At 47.2% G+C, this 22,943-nt stretch overlaps 1 protein-coding gene across 1 annotated transcript in view; it reads right to left on the bottom strand.

Annotated features, from left to right (window-relative positions):
* LOC126521223 (MFS-type transporter SLC18B1-like) overlaps positions 1-22,943 on the bottom strand; it is a 126,148-nt gene that overhangs the window by 70,475 nt on the left and 32,730 nt on the right. The window lies entirely within an intron of this gene.

Here is a 22,943-nt window from a genome sequence, read left to right as displayed (position 1 = left end):
GTTCGTCCGTCGGAGCGCACGACATAGCTCACCGAAATCACTTTGCCGCTAGGGGTCACCGCGAGCGGATGCCTGCAACATCAGTTCCGTCAAACGGTACGTGCTACGCCTACCCAATTTCTCCTACAGCCACTAATCTGCTCGAAGAGCGACATCAGTGCCTAAGGAAGACAAGTAAGGCCCCCATTCAGGGCGAAATCCCACCTCTTTTGTGCTAAGAGCGATTATCGGCCAGAGAGGCTCAGCCGCTGAGTTAAGCCTCACTCGGACTCCGCCACTCCGGTGGCACCACCGGCGACGCCAGCCGTTAACATGGAAGTAACGGTTGAAAGCCACACCATAACCGCACAAGAGCTCCAGTCAGACGATTGGACACCAGTTCTATATCCAGCCTACGCCTCCCGACCAGCCAGTTTGCGGAAACGACCTCAACGCTCCGATATCGCTACCTTCGAGGCAGTAAACCCGAACGCCAGGAACGCGGCGCGCGACGCGCGACGCAGCAGCCTCAACCAGCAGCGGCAATGCGCCAGCCCGCCTACCACAGGCGACCGAGGAAGCTCACCTCGCAGTGCAACGCAGCAAGTTACTGCCGCCGCTCCCACCCAATGTTCGCCCGCGACGTGAAATGCGACTCCTAGACATCCCAACACCTCGACTTGGGAAGGCAGTGCAGACGCAGCTCCAAATCACTTTACCGGACGACTTCTGCCTGCGCATCCACCCGACCAACAATGCTTTCACCATGGGAACAACACATTTCCCAACAGGCGAGACTCTGAAGACGCTGACCTCCCTCACCATTGGAGACCGAACCTACCCATGGGCAGCTTGCGTGGCACCCCAAGCGGGAGCTACCATACGAGTCACCACAAACGCCTACGACGACGAGACTCCAACGCAAGTCTACCAAGACCTGGTCAGAAGAAATCCAGAGTACACCATACTAGCAGCTCGACGCATAGCAAAGACGCACTCCATCCTAATCACCTTCGACGCAAGCGCATTCCCGAACTCCATCAAATACATGGGAGCCATCCACCGCTGTACCCCATACCGCGGCAGTCCGGATACCTGTACCAATTGCAGACAACTTGGTTACCATCATGACGTATACCCAAGCCCCAAGACCAATCTTTGCCTCCGCTGTGGAACACAACATCCGCAACAAGAACCTCCTCGCACGCCTAAGTGCATTCTGAGCGAGGGCCCTCACCTTACCGGTACGGGATCGTGCAAGGGACGAAACCTTCACCAGACACGGAAGCAGCCGATCCACCCACAAACGCAGCATCAAGAATTGGTCACATCCGGGGACAATTTTCCCCAGTTGTCGCCCAACAAACACAAGCAACCCTGGACAGCGCCGTTGAAGCAAACCTGGGACACTCCCCTCTCTTCTCACAAGCACACGGCATCCATGACAGCGACTCCCAATCTACAGCATGTCCTTGCGAAATCCCAGGAGGAGGCAGCGGCGGCCAAAGCAGAAGCTACAGCAGCCCGAAAAGAAGTCAGCGCCCTTTGTAAACATATTGCCAAACTGGAAGCCCAGATAAGTACTCTTGCCTCTGGATCTCCCATTCTACATGCCCCCGCCCCTTCCGGACTATACTCCTATTCTGCCCACATCCCCCCCACCCTCCCGGGTAGCGTTTCTGGTTAGTCGCTCAATCACCACCATCTCCCATCCCCTAGCAATTCAAGTCATTGATCACCTTCTAATTGAGCTGTACCGCAACACGCTCGAGCGAACAGTCTCTTCGTCCTAAATGTATATAGCCACCCAAAGTGCCTACAAAGCAACTTCGAACGCCTTTTTTACACTTGCGAAACACATAGCAAACAAGTGCCCCTTACTCGTTGTAGGAGACTTTAATGCCCCGCATACGGCCTGGGGTTACCCACATGACACACCGAAAGGCCATCGGGTGTGGTTAGCAGCGCAACAAGCCGGTCTCTCGCTACTCGCCGACCCTACCTCTCTTACACGCAAGGGAACCAGCGTCTGTAAAGACATTACACCAGACCTTACGTTCGCACATCGCCTACCTCACGCCACATGGTGGAACACACAAGAGAATTTGGGTAGTGACCATTGCATCATCGAAATTCTCTTAAACATTCAATTACCCCGCTGACCTCCCAGAGGCTCCGCTTTCACGAAGTGGGATTCTTTCCAATCATGTAGAGCAGCCCGCACCTGCGCCCCCATCAAGGACACCATCGAATGGTCCAAACAACTACAAAGTGATGTCTGATTCGTAACTCGTTCCCTATGGGAGGACTACCCCAGCCACACAGTTTACTCCCGCCTCCTACATTTATGGGAAGCTAAAGCAGGCCTAGAACATCGCTGGCAAAGGCAGCGTTGGAACAGGATACTTAGACGACGCCTCGCCCGTCTCAACAAAGAGATAGAGACGCACGCAGCGACTCTTTCACGACAAAACTGGGAGTCACTATGCAAGAAACTAGATGGCAATATGAGTTTACCTCAGACCTGGAACCTCTTTAGACACTTCGTAGACTCCATACAGTCTAAGACTACACAAAGACACAACCTCACCAAACTCATGCATACTTCCGATACACCTCCATTGGAACTCCTCCAGGAACCTCGAAATCTGTACTTCCCAACACACCCTCCTTTTTACGCACCCAGACTATGCAGGTCCCCCTAACGACTTTCTCGACCAACGCATTAAAATTGTGGGGTTTTACGTGCCAAAACCACTTTCTGATTATGAGGCACGCCGTAGTGGAGGACTCCGGAAATTTTGACCACCTGGGGTTCTTTAACTTGCACCTAAATCTAAGTACATGGGTGTTTTCGCATTTCGCCCCCATGGAAATGCGGCCGCCGCGGCCGGGATTCGATCCCGCTACCTCGTGCTCAGCAGCCTAACACCATAGCCACTGAGCAACCACGGCGGGTGACCAACCCATTACAGAAGCAGAAGTTCAGGCTGGACTCCAGAGGCTTAACACGTCCTCAGCCCCCGGCCCAGGTGGCGTACATAACAAGGCAATCCGGAATCTCGATGCGGAATCCATTGCGGCCCTTACCGAAAACCTTAACTGGTGCTGGCAAAAGGGCACCCTCCCACCACAATGGAAAGAGGCCAAAGTCGTTTTCATACCTAAACCTGGGAAAGCTCTCCTCACCTCTAACCTCAGACCCATCTCTCTGACCTCTTCTGTCGGCAAACTGATTGGACACGTACTCCAGACCAGGCTCTGCCGGTACCTAGAAAGCAATGATCTGATGCCCACCTGCATGTTTGGATTTCGTCCTGGGCTTTCCACACAGGACGTCTTCCTACAGCTAAAACATCACATTCTAGATTCCCATACCAACGACACCGAAGCTATCCTAGGTGTGGATCTTACTGAGGCATTTGATAATGTTACGCACTCAGCTATCCTAAAAAGCCTTACAACCTTGGGAGTCGGCGCCAGGATGTACAACTACATATCCGAGACTTCCTCAGCCACCGCACAGCCACACTTTCGGCTACCACCGCCTCCCATTCATCACACTGGGGGTACTAGGTACGCCCCAGGGAGCCGTCCTTTCCCCTTTATTATTGAATATGGCACTCCTTCACCTACCCCAATAACTAGCTCATATCCCCAACATCCATTTCAGCCTCTACGCCGACGACATCACTGTGTGGACAAATCGAGGCAGTGACGCCGAAAAAGAACACCTACAATTGGCACTAACCACCATCGACACATATGTACTCCCGCCTCATACGTTTATGGGAAGCTAAAACAGGCCTATAACGTCGCTGGCAAAGGCAGCGTTGGAACAGGACACTTAGACGACGCCTCGCCCGTTTCAACAACGAGATAGAGACGCACGCAGCGACTCTTTCACGACAAAACTGGGAGTCACTATGCAACAAGCTAGATGGCAACATGAGTTTACCTCAGACCTGGAACCTCTTTAGACACTTCGTAGACTCCATACAGTCTAAGACTACACAAAGACACAACCTCGCCAAACTCATACATACTTCCGATACACCTCCATTGGAACTCCTCCAGGAACCTCGAAATCTGTACTTCCCAACACACCCTCCTTTTTACACACCCGGACTATTGATCATTGATCACCTTCTAATTGAGCTTGTACCGCAACACGCTCGAGCGAACAGTCTCTTCGTCCTAAATGTATATAGCCACCCAAAGTGCCTACAAAGCAAGTTCGAACGCCTTACCTGCTCAGAGAAGCTGCCTGCCTTGCCTGCTCCCCCTCAATATCGGAGCTCTTTCTCTACCGCCACAAGCAACATGATTCAGTCGTTCCTCCCATCATCCTTACGCTAGGTACCCACACCATCCCACTATTATCCAAAATCCAAGGGCTAGGACTAGTTCTCCACTCTCGTGGCGCGCATGGAGCAGTCATAAAGACTCTGCAAACGCACGCTCAACAGACCACCCGACTGATTCGCCGCATAGCGAACCGCCGGGCTGGCTTACGCGAGGGAAACACGCTTCCCCTCACCCAGGCTTACATAATAAGCCGCACCGCATATGCTCTTCCATACCTACCCCTTCGACAGAAGGAGAGAGATCGGGTAAACGCGCTCCTATGGAGTTGCACGAAAGTAGCTTTGCGCCTCCCCCCCAGCACATCCAATGACCGACTCCTCAAACTCTGTGTCCACAACACCTTTCCGGAACTCAGAGAAGCTACCTTTACGGCACATATATCCCGTCTGTCTAACGCAGAGGCGGGTTGCACTCTGTTATACCAATTACGCCTAACCCCAATTACACACCCTGCCGAGGGGGTCCCCCTTTCTCCTATCCTCCGCTCTAACCTCGACATACCCCCTGTCCCCAAGAACATGAACCATGAGCCAGACGGGAACCGCAGATTAGCAAGGGCTCGGACCCGCCACAAACAGTATGGCAAGGACCATGAGGTGGTCTACGTGGACGCAGCGGAATATACGTCAAGCTCCCGTATGGCCCTGGCGGTAGCCGATAATCAAGGAACGCTTCTAACCTCCAGCTCAATCATCACCAATTCCACCACAGAGGCAGAAGAGGCAACCATCGCGCTTGCTCTCATCTCTACACCTGCCACCAAAATTATCACTGACTCCAAATTTGCCATTCTCAACTATACCAATGGCTACATATCCCGCACCGCTGCGCGCTAACTACGCTTCTGGCAGCCCCGGCGCCGAATAACCCTAATCTGGACACCAGCACATGCCGGCCTCCCTGGCAACGAGGAGGCTCACTCCTTAGCCCGAGGTCTCACGTTCCGGGCAGTAGGAGCCAAGCCCCTTCTACGGGCCGGGGAGTGCCGGCTCTCCTTCCGTGATATTCTCTCGTATTACCGGGACAAACGAAGGGAATACACACACCCGAGCCCCATCTCTAACCATAGAGCAGGCCGCACACTGGCGACGACTACAAACTCGGACTGCTCCATACCCCACATATACTACTGCATGACCGATACCCAGACCAATTCCCCTCGACATGCAAACTTTGCGGCAAACCAGGAGACTTCCTACGCACCCTCCTCACATGCCCCATGTTCCCTCAGAACCCATCATCTGCCGTGGCGGAGTCTTACTGGCAGACTCTTCTGACCTGCACTTCCGCTCAAGACCAGTGCCGGATCATCTCCAGTGCTATTAGAAGGATCGCGCTCCAAAGGATGTCCTTGGCTTTGTAAGGGCGCCCCCTAATAGTAAGGGAGCACCCAAGTGCCATGTAGTGGGCTTCGCCCCCTCCATTCATATCATTGGCAATAAATGCTTCTCCCACCACCACCGAAATCATCGCACTGACTGGCAGTGGGCCAGTGCATGCCCCTGATTTGCTTAAATGAAAATGTAGAAAAGAGAAATGCGGGGAAAATGAAGGTGGATGAAGAAACAACTGGCCGCAAATGGAATACAAAGTTATGTCTTGGCACTACGCGTGTGGTGCTCTTACCATTTGAGCTACTCGGCGCCGTTTGCCCTATGATTTCCGTGGAGTCAATGGCTGTTGGCTTTATGACTAACAAAAAAACTGGCCCCTTGGTTCCCCTTTTTCTCGTTCATTACATAGCCAGATACTCGAGCCTGCAGCTTGAGTGCCTTCAGGTAGAATCATCATCATCATCACCACCATAATCATCATCTTTTATGTCCACTGCAGGACGGAGGCCTCTCACTGGGATATCCAAGTTCCTCTGTCCTGCGCCAACCGATTCCCACTAGCCCTCGCGAATTTCATAATTTCATCGCCCCATCTAGTCTTCTGCCGTCCTCGACTGCGCTTCCCTTCTCTTGGCATCCATTCTGTAACCATAATGGTCCACCGGTTATCTAACCTGCGCATTACATGACCTTGCCAGCTCCCTTTTTTTCTTTTAATATCAACTAGAATATAGGCTATACCCGTTAGCTCTGTGATCCAAACCGCTCTCTTTCTGTCTTTTAACGTTATGCCTAGCATTGGTCATTCCACTGCTCCTTGCGCGGCCCTACAAGTGTTTATTAGACAGTTGCCGCTTCCCAAGTTTACGCATCGTGTAAAGCCAGCCACACAAATTATGTCCTACATCCGCCATGTTGGTCGTGAGTTCTGACGCGGGCTACTACACCGAGGCCAGATCTTACACAGATATAATACACAAGGATGTGGAGGGGAAAATAGCAGCGTGGTATTTCATTTTGTAAGAGCATCGTACGCGTAATGTGACAGCGGGAGTTCGTATCTCATTTCTTGCCAGTTGTTCTTGCAGTGGACGATCAGAGTACACTCATACACTGCACGATCAGAGTTCTAAACCTGCTTTTCTTTCTTGCAACACATTGTCATCCATGTCGCGAGGGCTAAGATGGCGCCACCAAGTCGCACTGAGTGAGGTGTATGACCTGTCATCTGCTTCGTGATAGTTGTCTATAGTTTTATGGGGCCACTATCGTGTTTGAGTGTTCAACTTGCCAAGTTCGCAGCAACAAGTCTGTTGTACCGCCCGGCGTATTGTGCGCAGCTCTGCTCCGTCGAACGTCTCTCGAAAACAAGCTGCGCAGGCCGCCTTGACGTGAGCTGTCAAGCCTCGAAGCCTCCGACAGTGTGTTCAGCGTGTTTCGACCTATTTCTTCACACCTCCACTGACGCGAAAACAAGCGGCTATGTCGACATCCCCCTGTCCGGGCACTTTTTTACCAAGGCGATGTGACGCTGCAGGAGTTATAGGCTTGGCCTCACTTAGTCAGCTACCACATATCTGACTTCCGCATACCATTACTGCACGTATAAACTTGTTAAGTTATGCTGTACACCGAACTTTTCAAATATTTGTCAAACACGGCTACATTGACGTCACAGTGTCATCACTCTTTGATTAATAGCAGTCTTTATAAATTGCGGTAATAGACTGAACAACTGTGAAATGTTTTCTGAATTTCTGACCGTAAGTTCTCACAACGTCGCTTCCAACTTCCACGGCGCTGCACACTTTCTTCGATCCGCGGTGAGATGGCTTGACGTTGCTTCGAAACCAAAATGAAGGCTTTGGCATCATTTTATTGACGTTCAAGATCTGGTTGCTAAAAGCTAAACCATTGAAATATTATTATTCGTTTCTTATTTTACTAATCTTAATATTTCAGTCTTTTTTTCTTATTGCGTGTGTGGGTGTGTGTGACATCTATGTAAGTTGAGTTCCTTTAGTTTTGTGGCTGCATTTATTTTGGAATTAGCAGCTTGCTGTATTCTATCGAAGTGCAAGTCTGGGGAACGGAGTGTAAGCGGTCTGTTGAAAGTATTTTTCTCCAAGTAAACCACTTCTTTTCAATCCGCGTTTTATTTATATCGTTTCGTTGTTTATTGTCCACATTCCTTATGTGGAAAAGTTTATGGCTGAGCTGAGCTTGGTGACATGCGTTGTTGACGTTTGCTGTCTTTTTAAAGGGGAAGAACTACTCAGGGTCTTGTGCGGTAACGTAAGCGCCTAGACGTCTCAACTTCCTGTTCCTGTTGACTTTTTGACAACCACAGTGGTAGCTGGCGCGCTGTCATTCTAGCAGTATACCTAGCTATCTGCTCAAACGTAACAAAGAAGAAAGAAGGAGAATTAATACGGTATGTGTAGGCTATTGAGGAATTTATTTTTTATTTTCAAAAATTAAACAGCTAAGCAAAAGTATAGCCTGAAAGAAAATTTATCTGTACCATGTGACGGATGGTTCCGCGTCGTGTCTGATCATTAAGGGCATAGGAGACAAAATTGTAATTCTTGTTCCTGAATCTCATAGCTTGGTTATTGCAGTGGTGGTTAACAGAATTTGCGCTATAATAATCGCGACGACTAGTATTTACTGGTTCTCATTAACGAGCAATCCAGCTAAAATTGTTAGAGGGGCATGTCATAATTACAGAAGTCCAGTCCGGTACTCAACACGCATCAGTTTCGTGGAAACCCTGTCATCTCGCTGCAGTTTCGATGTTAAACCCCATATTTAAAAAAGAATAGATACAGTCGCATAACTTCGGCGCCTGTTCTTAGACTCTTTCGTACACTTTCACTTGTTTGCAGAGCTCTGTGTATCGCTCAGTATTCTTGAACTATCTTCTGTGCCTCCCGTTTACTCGTGTACGGAGCGTCGCAGATGTTCATGCTTTTCGATTGTCTTCAGTGCGTTTCAGTGCTTTTCATACTTTTAATACGAAGCACTGTTGGCCTAAATCTTGGTATTTTGCGGCAGGCATAGTGTTTTCCACAATAATTACTAGTGAGAACTCAGGCTCATCGATCGTTAAGTCACCATGGAAATGATGGATTGCATGAATTTGTCTGCTTGCTTGTGACTTCAGACATTCGTGTGGCTTCGTTTATTACGCCATTTGACTTCATTATTCTAAATTTCAAAGCAATATAAACTTTTTTTAAATACACAAGGCAATGAGGCACTGCGAACACGCATAATCGCTGCTAATTGCTGCGGATCCGCTTTTCCCTGCGTCCGTGGCGTAATGGTTTCCACCGGGCTTGTGTGCTAAAGGTCCTGTGCTCGAATCCTGCCGTCGGACAATTTTAATATTGTTTACTTAATTATTTATAATGCAGTACTTTCTTTAACGTGATCAGTTTGCAAAGTCACGAATTCGTTTAACGCCAGAAGGACGAAGTTTAGACAAATCCATGCAGCGTCATTTCCATTCTGGCTGATCAACCCTACTCGTAGCTCCCGTATAGACACTAGAGCCACAGTTCCCTTTAGTAATTTATGAAACTCTATGGTGGCAGGTGCGTAGGTAGATTCCTTTCTCGCCTCGCTTTAATAACAAGATGTGTGCCCCACGGTGGAATCGTAACGTCGGTCGTTGAGCACAGCAGCCCACCACTCTATTATGCCGCGATCCCACGCATATTTCTCTCATTCCAAAGCCAGCCAGCTCTTTGAAACCCTAAGCGTGTACTCTCTATTCCAACTCCTCCTCTACATTGTGACAGCTTGCGCCCCCAGGCACCGTGTTAGACCGCACTATCTTAGGGACCTGCCCTTTTTACAGCGGAGCTGTATATGGCTAGGGTTCCATGCATTTTTGTTCTCCGCGAACAAAAACATTCATAATCAATGGCTCATACCCACGTAAGCATACGCGCTCCCTTAAGCAAGCAAAACATGCGATTGCTCATAGGCCTGTAAAGCAGAGGCTACAAGCACTCTGCAAAGTGAAGCTTACAGTGCTAATATTCTTTATAATCATGCATACAATATACAGAACAGCATGCCGAAAACTGTCATCACCAATGGCTCATACCCCCGTAAGAAAGAAAACAATGCAGTCACTCACGGAAGAAGACTGGACGAAGGCCATCACAGGCCCCAGACAAGACGTCGAGCTTCTGGCTGTCGAGAGGGCCCGCGAACGAGCGGAGAGACACGGCCTCTCTGTTCCGACATGGCTGGGTTGGGACCTACCTTGCAGGCCCCCTGCCTCGCTCCTCAGGACCACAATAAAGTTGTTTACTACTACTACTCCTAGTCCCGTAAGGTTCATGGCTACTCACTTTGCGTGAATTGGCTGCGAGGACACTGCCCCTCTTGTCGTTGTCGGTGAGTTCAATGTGGATGTGCCGGTACCGAAAATGGAGCCGTTTACGCGTTCCCTGTTGCAGAGATATCCTCTGCGATCCCCCGCTGATCCGGCCCAAACGACCACTCGGCGGCGTACGTGCATCAATTTGACATTATCAAAGAATGTGATTGCAGTTGCGAGTGAAATAGACAAATCAATACAATAAATGAGTGTGCGTACCTTTCGTCACGATGACCACCCATCAAGACAATAAATGAATTCATACCTTTGTTCAAAATTGTGTGTCACCTCCGTGTCGTGTGCTAAACAGCTTCGTTAATAAACCACCTTCACAGAGTGGATTTGCTCATTAATTTTTTTCTCAGTACTTTCGTCGCACCACGCTACGTAAAAATTGTGCGATGTTGTATCGACTTCATGATAGCCCAAGTTAATCATGTTTTAGCATTTCTTTGGCCGATACAATTGTCATCGTCGATTCAACAAACATCACATGACATAGCCATAGGAATACGCACGATTTCGTAACACGTAGGTCGCCGATGACATCACAATTCATGTTTCTCTCGCTTACGCTCGTCCACTACCTATGCGGAAACAACTGCCATGTCGTAAGCCCGCGTTGGACGCCCGGCGTACAAATCGTACCGTTGCCGCCATACGATCGTCTTCAACGTGGCCGTCGTCGGGCTGCCGTCGTCACAGACACGTATGCTCGTGGCCCACACACGCTTCTACTCAACTTACACAAACCCGTTGGTCGGGCTGGCGTCGTTTTGCGAAATTTCAAACAATGCTAGATAGCTAGGTACCTGCAAAATGCTTCGCATAACATCACACAGTGGGAAGTTCACAGTTCGGCCCGAAAGGCGAAGCATCGATTGCGACAGCAAATTATTGGATAGCTATACGAAGTAAGAATAGTAGTTTTATCGGTCGTATATACTAGTGCACATAGGCGTATTAATTAAATTTACAAGCATGGTGTCACGCACGCACAAGCAAACGTGAACACATCTCACTCGATGACCGCGGAAACTCGCTGTCGAAACGCTGCTGTCAGGAAAGGCGGCAGCAGCAGCGAGCGAATTGACCTTCCTGCCACCGCCGCTCGCATCAACGCCAAGTAAGTCCCGAAAACGCGCGGACTCTGTAGCCGCCGCGCGTTGTACGCAGACGGCGTACAACGCGCACCCCCGCTCCCCCCTCTCTACCCTCCCCCCGAAGCCTTGCGGGCGACGGAAGGCAGCGCGCGTCCCCGCTTTCGACCGTCGCGTGCGTGAGATTCAACCGCGATCGCCGGACTCACTTGCGCGCTTTCTCTCGCACGTACAGCATGCTGGGCGCAGCGACGATTTTATCACCCTTAGAGTTTATTAGGAACCTCACGGCGACGCCAACGCTGACAGCATAAATTTACCTGGAGTGTCCACATAATTGCTATCGCAATAAACTGCACGGGGAAATGCATTGCTGTCAAAGTATACTTTTATCTGCTGTATTTTCTGTAATCACGTTTTGCATCTGTCTTGGTTTACTAAAGAATATGACAGATGCAATTTTTTTCTTTTTCTGCTGCCACCGGCGTGCTGCGGTGATTATACTGCTACTGGGAAGCCTGTTTCGTGAGGAACCACATTGCGAACTATGGGGACAATGCAAAAGTGTGTTCGGTTAGTAAGTAACCACGCAAGCATAAGCCACTTGTGGCATGCTGCAAAATTACCATAATGTGTTAAAATAAAATACCACTTTAATTTCCCTTTATAGTATGCAAATGCGCCTCTCTACTCATTTCATATTTTAATGCTTTTAGACTTGGTGCTAAAGTCGCGTTGTCCATTTCATTGTGTGTCTTGTGCGTGTGGGAAAACCGTCTTCCTTGAGAGCGAATATCTGCTCTTGAATAATTCAGGGATGGTACAACAACAGGCGAATTGAGTCGTGTATATTTGATGCTGGTGTATTTCTTGCGCCATCTGTTTTCATTATATTATTTCTTGCTTCGTTATAACGCTAGTAGCCTAGGTTTCAAGGTTAGAGCGAGAGTTCGTACGCAGAAAGCGAGATAAAAAGATCACGACGAAAGTGGAGAACGCGTTATTTCGCAGAATAAACGCATCACAGTGAGAACAGAAGACTGAAAATGCGACGCGACTGGCTTCAAAGCTTGCAAGCATAATGCTTTACAATTGTCTATTACCCTGCGCTGGGAGACTGCGAAAACGGGGTAATCTGTACGCTAACCTGCCTGAAGCTGTATTTTGTCCAACGGCTGCATGAATTTTGTAGCATTCAATTTCAGCTTCATTTGATAGGACATTACTAGGACTATTGCAGCTGCGCAGATAGCTCTATTCAGCTGTGTTGTTGCCTCTAGCGTCTTCGCTTTCCCTCCAACACAATAACAAAGAAAGTGTGTATGTGTGTACGCGTCAGGGAAGAGAGAGAGCAAGCCATTCCGCCGATATGCATCCGATAAAGCACAAGAAACTTTCAATATGCGTGTAAGTTACCCCTCCAGCATTTCTATCATTGGTGTTGCAAAGACGCTCGCCATTATTTGAGCCCACAATATGTCGTTAGCAAGAGACACGCTAGAAATTAGGAACTCATGGGGGAGAATACTATGATTGCAAAGCGATTTTGAACTTCGTCTTGAACGGGATTTGGGCCCGATTTAATACTTATCTATTTTACTCTGTGTGTGCAGTATTCGGCGATTGAAACATGGCCTGCGCTTTTTGTGCTACCTGTCGGCGCTGCGTGATAGGTGAGGGGCCAAATGCTGTCGAAATGCGCCGCAAAGGCCCGTGCTTTCATATTACACAAAAATGCTTCGGTTCAATGCCCCCATTGCCTGCCAGTGGCGCATAAAGTGCCGGCAATCAGGCTCTCCAAATATCGCGTTTTCTTGACTGAGCAGTGTACATATAGCAGCGAAAGTGCTATAGGATTTCACGTGGCAGAAACATGGTGTCTCATTGACACTGATGTCATCTGCGTGGCGGGGAAATGCTTCCAGTAGAACAAGGCCTTGTGCCACGTCACACACACTCTCATACAAACGCACACGCGCACACGCACAAATATATGCATAGGCGCGCATTGGTTTAAAATATTTGTCCAAGAAGGGAAACCGATGCACGGATCTTTCGGTACACAAACACGAAACTACACTCTTAAAACGGTTGCGTCCTTTGGGTGTGTATTTGTCCCACAACAATAATCTTCATCTGCCTTGCTTGCGTTTCCTTTCTTCAAAACTCGGCGCTCGCTACTTTCCTGTCGAGAATGCTGTGTCACACTGATAACGCGCAAGCCGTTTGTGACTTGGAAGTACCGGACTGCTAGCGTTAAAAAAGGAAATACAGACAAGACAGATGACGATTATTGTTGTGGGACGAGATAAGACCCAAAGGGTGTAACTTCTTTAGTGTAGGACGTGTGATTGCTGGTCCTCTCCCCCTCTTTTTTGTTTCAATAATAAAGCACATGAGACTCGACAGGATCCAGGAGCACGAAGGCTGGCATTGTTCGCTCACATATTTATATTTCACCAGGTTTTGTTTAATTAACAAAATACTGGAAAGGTTATCAATAAACTCAAACGCAAGGTGCGCCTAAAAGTTCACTGACATAGTCGTCGAGAAAATGCGCATCTTTTCAAATGCCTTAAGGATTGTGCGGGACGTCATGAGCGTCACTGGCAAAGGAACGGGATAGAAAGAGCGTCACTTTATTCCTAATAAGAATGACGGCACTCATGCTTGCTCAGAGCTTTAAACTTACATAACTGTGGCAGTTAGCTTGTACTGAAGCCTAACACGAAATTCATCGTAATTTGCATTTAGAGATAACTTTTTGCGCTTAATTCGGCTTCGTTAAAGCTATATAGCCCTTCATGAAAGAAAATATAAGGAAACAAACTGCAACGGCATGGCTTATATACAGAGTGTCCCAACTATCATGTACAAAAATTTAAAGATATGCAAAAGCCACGCAGCTCTACAAACCAAGGTAATGTTGTTTGCCGCCGCTTGGAGATATTCACATTATTTCCTGCAATCTGCCTAATTGGATAATTAGCCTTAACTAACTAATCAAGTCTACAAATATTATAAGTAGATGAAGTGTCAATGAAAAAATTGCGGAGCATCATGCAAAACTCCCGATATAGCTTTCTGTTGCTCAATACGTGCTACGTAAGAAATGTTTTCCGAGCGAGAAAGAAGCCCGCGAGTACACGAAAAGTTGCCGCGCGACTGGCCACTTGAGGCATTTTGCGTGTATTCACTGGCATCTTTCACGTCCGGAAAAACGCTTCATTGTAGCACGTATTGAGCAACAGAAAGCTGCATCGGGAGTTTTTTATGTCGCTGTACAATATTCTGACTGACACTTTTCATTTACTCATAATATATGGGAATTTGATTAAATATTTAAGATAAATTATCTAATTAGGGTGAATGCAGAAAATAATCTGAGTGCTCCAAGCAATGGCAAACAACATTACCTTCGCTCTTTCCAGCTACGTGGCATTTGCATATTTTAAATCTTGGTGCATGATAGTTCGTACACCCACGGAGGCATTGATAACACACGGAGGTATTGAGAACAGCGAGTTGCATGACAGTGGCGAGTACAAATTGTATCGGTATGTAACTATCAATATGGCTTGATTCAGGTCTACTTGATTGGTCCCTGGCATCTCATTATGCCGCTGGGGTCGTGTCTCGAGCGGCCAGCCTCGCGGCAATATAGCGTGCACTTACGGGCTTCTATCACGCCAAGAAAAATATTTTGTATCGCTGTATCGGGAGTTTTTCATGTCGCTCTGCAATTTTCTCATTGACACTTTTCATCTAATTATAATATTTGAGAAGGTGATTTATCAATTATTGCTAATTGTCTAATTAGGCGGAATAAAAAATAGTAATTTGAGTTTCTGCAATGGACGGCAAACAACATTACCTTTGTTCTGTCCAGCTACACGACATTCGCACATTTTTAAACTCGGGCTAAATTTAGCTGGGACACCCTGTATATAGAGCTATTAAAAATTATGATGACCACGTCTTCCTTCAAAACGATCTTAACCTAATCTATTCCTAGTGTTCTGAGTGGCTAATGACTGCACTCGTCGAAGTGCAAAATAGTCTCATTTTCTCTCAAACAGTCAAATTCGAACGTTTCCTAGTCGATAAACGACTCTCCAGGGGCTCGGGCGCAGTACTTGGGCTTAAATTTCATGTCTACTCTTTCGTTGAAAACACACATCGTGAGCTTACGCGCAAAGGCCTCCAAAATACTTCAATATTTACATCAAAACCTACACCGCTCCCTTGCTAGCAAACGCAAATTAGCTTATATAACCTTCGTTTGTCTGCAACTTGAACTCACCTGATCAATCTGGTCACCTCATCCAAATTACATAATTTCAATCTTAAAAGCCGTACAAAACGCAGCCGCGAGATTCATTTCATCCAACTAAGAGCGCCATTCCAGTGTTCCTCGAATGAAAGTGCATTCATCCGTTCAAGCATTATGTACCCGTAGATCACTCTCTCTGTTATTTCTGATACACAATTAGATTCACGGCACAACACAACACAAATTGCCTTTTGTAACTCTACAACGTACTTCTAGACGTCTTCATAATCATCATTACCTCATGCGCATATTCGGTAGAACCATAGTCCCCGACTACGGGGAGGCGCTCTGGGGCCCGAGCTCCCTCCGGGCCTAAGCCCCCCCCCCCCCCCCTTTCCATCGCGTCATTGCCAGAGTTTTGTCACCCACATCACTTGACGTTCCTTTTGACTTTCCTCGACCTTTTCACTTAAAGTGTTTATAAGCTTGCGGTATTAATTTTGGCGCGGACGTGCGCGGATTTTAATTCATACTTTGATTTATTTCTGCAAATCCTGACAACAGAACAAGCGCATTAGAAATACTAGCCGCTGCTGCCTCATTGGTATTTTCTCACTTCAACATCGTTTTAAATTTCCACAGTACACACCACGCACATATACAATATATTTATATATGTGCACAGGACAAAGTTTATTATATCTTTAAAGAGAAGGAGGTAGCCAATGAACAACTATATCTAAAGGTAGGGGTAGCTTATGCATAGAGAATGAATATGATGCTGCATATTCACCTGGCTTCAAAATGCTTTCCGTGCTGTTTAGACTCTGAAAAAAAAACTATAGACTTTAGTGACCCCTTCGGCAGAGTCTTTTATCAACGGCGTGTGAAATGCACGTGACTGATATGTGTCTCAGTATCGCTTGTCTTTCCAGTAAGCAGAGCTAACGACTCATTAAGAAAACACTTCTACTAATCTACAACGTTTATTAGGGTGGAAACATCGTCAGTTGCATGCAGAGATCATAAATATATACAGGGTGTCCCAATTAACGATCAAGCACCAAGATATAAAAAAAAGCTATGTGTTGCTCGAAGAAAAAGAAAACCTCTTGCATATTGTTTCTAATACAGTGGAGTAGCTGTCAGTATTTTTTTATTATTGTGATTTAATTAGGTAACTAAATAATTATCTAACTCGATACGTACTATCATAATCATGAAATTGTCAATGAGGCATTTGTAAGTTCAGCCAATGGACATCTAAATGCGGTATTTCAGCGACGGACTAATTTTTTCCTACTGATATACGAGTAAATCAACCCTGCGAAATACGGCGAGTACCACGTGACTGCGCGCCCACCTGAACCATAAAGCAGCGTCCTCGAACAGGCTCCTTCTCAGTTAGCTAGAACTAAATGAAGGAAGTAAAGAGAAAAATTACCACCCAAGCACTCCGTACAGATGGTTAACCAGCGAAGCTGAAACGGGCGGCCCTGGTGTTTATCACAGGATTACTCACGACAGTTCGTTAAACAGCGGCTTGGTAGGCTGCAGGATCCTGGGTACGCAGTTGCTGCTTGCGCATGGCTGCACGAGCCTGTTCTTGTGCTCGGGCTGCGTCATCGGGACGACGTAGACGAGCTTGTTGTCGGTTCTCCACGCGGCGTTGCAGATCGAAAGCTGCCTGCCCTTAAGGAGTACGTATGACGCGTGGCCTACCCATTTCGGCGCCAGAGAGAAACTGCTGGGCGCCCGCTTGGCTGCGACGGAGAGAAACCACGTCACTACTCGCGCAGCCAATCGCGCCTCTCTTTCACTTCTTTTTGTGCATTCGCATGGGGTCGCCCAGGAGGAGTGTTCGGCGTACAAGCGACATACGGACGGCTGGACGAATCGACTAGAGATATAGAGCTTCACTGTAAAACATCGTGATCAAGCTAGTGCCTTATCTGCCGCGCCTCGGTCGGAGTAACACGTCGCGTTTGGTGTTAGTTGGAAACAAGCTGTAATAGCTGTTGTCTTAGCGTAGATAAAGTGCACGGATGATTCTTCTTTTTTTTTTTTTGCCACAGGACCTATCACCACAAAAACGAATTGACAACGACAGTGCAGAGGTTTAAAGGTGCGTTTTGTTTCGTCCCAGTCGCCATGTCGTGCTGTAATGAGCAGAAAGTAAAAATGTTCCTACCTTGGGAGCTGCAAATCACAAGAGCAAGGCCGCAAATATATATCAGTCATGGAAGTGTGGCGTGAACGAAACACGTCGGCTATCGGCAGCTTCAAAAAACAGCATCGCAGGACTCCATTTTTGAGTCCTATATAGCCTACGCACGGGTGTTCAAGCATTTATGGCCTCAAACCCTCATGCTAGCATGCGCGACGTGGCCGCCCAGGTACCAATTTCCAAGTCATCGGTATGGAGGATTCTAAACGACGGCCTTTCACTTGTACCACCTTAACCAGCAGCAATGCTTGGAAGCTAAGTATCTGTAGAATCGTCTAGATTTCTTGAATTGGGTCCTCACAAAAGCCGATGAGTCAACGGAATTTTTTAGCAACATCATGTGCAGCATGAAGCCAAGTTTCACAGAAACGCCCAGGTAAATTTGCATAATGCGCACTATTGAAGTGACTACAATGCACACTGGGTAGAGCACAATCGGCACCAGTACCAGTGGTCGTTCAATGTGTGGTGCGGAATTTGCGCCGGTTCTATAATCAGTCCCATCTTCTTCGATAACACACTGACTGGACAGCGTTACATGGACGAAATTCTTGAAGGAGTGGTGGATGAGTTTCTCGGCGAAGCCCGCTGTCACGTCTTCCACTTCTGTGGTACCAGCAAGATGGGGCACCCAGCAGCAGCCGAGCCCGAAATTGGCTGTATGCGACTTTTCATGCGCAATAGATTGGAAGGCACCTGTAATTGACCTGTAGTTTGGCCGGCTAGGTCACCTGACCTCTCTCCCCTCGAACTCTTTCTTTAGGGTTATGTGAAAGATCGTACTTACATGATGGAGACGGATGTCAGATTAGCTCAAGACAACTATAACTGATGTCCGCCGTAGAATTCGAGCGTCGGTCATCAAGAAAGCCACTGAAAATGTGATAAAGCGGACTCAGTGCTGCGCAGCTGCAGAAGGAGACCTATTTGAACACGTCCTCTAGGCAGCAGCTCGCGTTCAACTGCGCTTACGAATTCACAGATAATAAAGACATACTGAAACCTGATGCACGTTTCTATTTTTTTTGTGCAGGGGTCCCAATTGGCAATTCAGCTTATTTATAAGTGGTTATTTACTTTCCTGAACGCATCTGTTTGGCCTTTTCTCTACACATGGGTCGCTTCCCGGTCTGTTTATTTCGCTTTTAATTTCTACCATGAACCTGTTTTTTGCAGCAAACTCATGCAAACTAAAACCGTCACTTCAATTCGGCTTTCATCCGAAGCAAGTTTCTGGCCCGAAATGTAGCTGCGCGCGCACTCTGTCGATGCGGTGCGAGCAAAGCCGGGATTTTGAAACATGCTATGCCTATTGCATTACTTTTTGCGTTTCGTGCGTGGTCAGAGCGGCGCTTCGGCCGCGTTATCAAGGGGCTTTTGTTAACATGGTGATAAGTCGTTCTTGAGAGACGGATAATAAGTGTGACGTAGAGAGGAAGGAAGAGCTGCAAAGCCGCGGAACCTGCTGTTGGTGCTCCTTCCGTACCATTATCAAGGTGATGCGCTGTCTCTTCGGGTTTGCGACAGGTGTTAGATACGGGACCTTTTCCTGAGCCTACTTCGAGTTCACCAGACCACATCGAATTGCGTCATACCTAATTAACGAACGCAGAAGCACATCTACCACGTTCCCGAGGCGCAGCACGTCCAAACAAGTTGGCGTCCCCCCCATCGTGCGCCGCATGCGCAGCTGTTCACTGCTTGACTCTTCCCGAAAGTATAGCGGGAGCCTGGCACGGTTTTAGGTAACGTGGGTCCCGAGCAAAGCTGCTTTCTTGTTCTAAAAGGTCGCTCGAAGACAATCCGTCTCCCCCCATCCGCCTATTGTGACGGCGCTTGCAAGCCGCGAGGCAACGACGGCCGTAATGCACCGTGAAGCCCTGGGATCAATCCCCCCCCCCGTCCGCCTTTGTGACGGCAGTTGCAGACCAGGAAGGCAATACCGCAGACAAGTAATCCCTCGGACAATTGGAGCCCAAAGCGCGACCCTCGGCGCCGGGTGTGACTTACATTCGCACGGGCATCTACCATTGGCCTAAAATGACGCCACCTGAGAGGGCACGCCGATTGGCCGAAAATGACGGCACCTGAGCGGGCTCGACGATTAGCCGAACAGGACGTGACCTCGAGACACCGAAGGGGTTAAAAGCCAGGGACCGGGAGCAGCAAGGTAGCATTCATTCATTCATCTCTTTCGAGCTTCTTGCCACGGGCCGCAGCGTCCGAGTTGCTGCCGGCCCGTAATGACTTTATGACTGTTAATTTCTTTGTACTCTCAATGTATATAATGTAAATAAACCTCCAGTTTTCATACCAAAGTCCTCCTCAACCTCGGCCAACTCCCGCACCCAACGGCAAGGTCCAAAATCGGGGGAACAGCAATTGGGATTGTCCTCGAGATCCAACACAGGCAATGCAGTTGCTTTCAATCAGCTTATTTGAGGATGCTGTTTTATGAAGCGGGGGGGAGACGCAGTCAACTGATATTTTTCAGATTTCATAAAGTTTATTTACTAGTCGAAAGAAATTGCGCGCAATTAGTACGTCGCTGAAAACACCGCAGTTAGATGTGATTTTGGGGTGCCTAGAAATGCCTCATTAACACTTTGAAAATTACTACAGTACTTCACAAGTTATATAATTAATTTCAATTGTTGAATTATATTTCAGGAATAATAGAAATACTGGGGGCTATTACACTGTCCGAGAAACAATATGTTTTCTTCGAGCAACACAACTGCTCTTTTTTGAGTCGTGCATAATAGTCGGAGCACCGTGTATAATTCACTCAGTCATCAAAATGAGGCCAAGCTGGATTCACTCGAAATCAGAATCAACAGCAGCCATGCTCAGGAGCGCTTCTACTCGGACCCACAGCAAAAGAAAAGAAAATACAGAGAGAGGCTGCAGTTTCGTCGGAAAAGCGAAGCAGTATTAGTGATAGCGAAGTATACGACAATTACACGAAGGAAGATTACACCGCCGGAGGGACGCCAGATTCTTGGGGGTGGGGGAGGACTCAGGCTGTCAAATTGATGAAGTGAATAGAGCTGGAGTGGGCACGGAGCACAAAAGGACGGCAAGGACAAGCGCTTGTCCTTGTCGCCCTTTTGTGCCCCGTGTCTACTCCTGCGCTAGTCACTTCAGCATGGAATACCAACTAGCCCCGTCTCACACCCTGTGAAACTGAACTGGCTCCTACTATGAGGCCTTGTAAATACTCATATAAGGCGGTCAGTTCAATGAACAATTCTTCTAGGCCACACGAAGTTTCTTCAAGTGCGAGAAATATATATATACATGGGGTTAGGAAAGCTGGTTTGGAAAGCCCCTCCTGAAAAAATGAAAACTGTCCGCCTACGGGTAGAACCAGTTTTTAATTCCTCAGCGTTGCCACGAGCCATTGCACTCTGGAGCAATCTTCCTGACAGCCTTGTTTCCGTCACTGATAGTGAAACATTGCGCGAAAATTTATACTCTCACTTCTTGTAAATTTCTGCCTTCAATATTGCATACGAATTTTTCTGGCAGCCACTTTTCTTTTCTTTGGTACGATTTATTCTCTGTTTAACTTTAGTGTATTTCCTCCTCCATGACTCAATGCTCTGATTGGAACCTGTGATGTACACATAAATACGTAAGTAAGTAAGTAAATGAATGAATAAATAAATAAATAAATAAATAAATAAATAAATAAATAAATAAATAAATAGATAAATAAATAAATAAATAAATAAATAAATAACACATATGGAAGCGAGACCATTAAGAAACTAAAGGAATGCGTCCAAATTATTCATTCCGTCTTTGTTTTAAAAGGTGGTCTTACGTTGCATACCTTAGCACGCTTGTCTGTCACTACGCAAAGCCGTGCGTTTATTTCTTGCAGAGACCGATAGGAAGCAAGTTTTCGTATATGTTCCAGACCTAGAAATGGCCATGAACGCCATGGTATCGTTCTTTCTGCGCACGCCTGCATTTGTTCTCAACTGAAAATTGCCGGAACTCATTTTCATTCGGAAACTCTGCTAAGTCTCCGGGTGCACGCATTCCACGCCTGCAAGCGCATTGTGTTGGCGGTCTGTCACGTCACGTCCGCTTCCTAAATAATGGGCCTTCCGAATACACGTCAAGGACGCTGCTCGGTCGAGAGAGAGCGGCGCGTAAGGCAATCTGAATTCAGCGCAGAAGTGCGTCGCTCGTTCGGTTGCCTCTGTACCAAGCTCCGCCGTATTTTCCTCGGCAAGTACTGTTTAGAGTTTTACTCCTTGCCTTTTGATTATTGCCCTGTGTCCAAATACTTACGTTTGTGTGCTTGCTCTGACGATATTGTAGCATAGGGTGGCTGCTATTATAGTCCAGCTACTTGACCGCTAAGCTTTGCCATTTGGAAAATTCGCTGTGTTTACCTAAGAGCCGAAATTTTCAAATGATTCCAGAATAAGGCACTGAGAACTTCACTTGAAACGCTCTTCCTCGGGTTTCACACTAGCAGACTCTCTGCTCAAAGTCCGGCTCATACCGACATTAGACTCCGCGCGTACCCTGCACTGCCTGCGGCATTGTCTTCCACAAAATTGGAAAATGCTATATTGCATTACGACGTGTTTTGCAGCGCATGATTAAAAATGTTTCTGGTACACTGTAAAGTAAATACTATTTTTCCAGTAAGTGATCAAAGCGGCAGTACCTCACGGCCGTGGTTATACTCCTAGGCCTACATACTCTGGCACAATGTAGTAGCGATGCGTCGTTGGGATTTCAATGTGCACGCAGTGCGAAAGGATTTTATTGGCAATGTGTTTTGTGCTTGAGATGAATACAATAGCTCCCTCGCTGCTCTATGAAAATTCTTGCTGGTACGCACAAACACAAGTTAGTGCGAATGCGCTACCAACCTCTTTATGACATTAATAAACGGTGCTTGCATTGGTTAAACAGTGTTATGCACGTCGATAAAGAACAAAAGAATACGATATTTACTGCTGTGAAGTCATTCTGTGCGTAAGTTTCCGAAACGATATGTTGTGTATTGAAAATAAATGATCCATTGTTCTTGTTGCAATCGTACGAATAAAATATTTCATTTAGAATTGCAATTTCTTTTTTTTTTTGAGATCACAAGGTGATAAATTATTTATTAGTATTGGTACTGCCCCAGTGACAGACACTGCGACTCCAGCTCAAAAAGCCGAAAAAATCTGTGCCCATGACATGCAAACGATAATAATCTGATAACATACTGGCTTGTAAGGAGAAAGAGAAG

Source organism: Dermacentor andersoni, chromosome 6, assembly GCF_023375885.2.
Source record: "Dermacentor andersoni chromosome 6, qqDerAnde1_hic_scaffold, whole genome shotgun sequence".
NCBI lineage: Eukaryota > Metazoa > Arthropoda > Arachnida > Ixodida > Ixodidae > Dermacentor > Dermacentor andersoni.
This window is presented reverse-complemented; position numbering and strand designations above follow the sequence as displayed.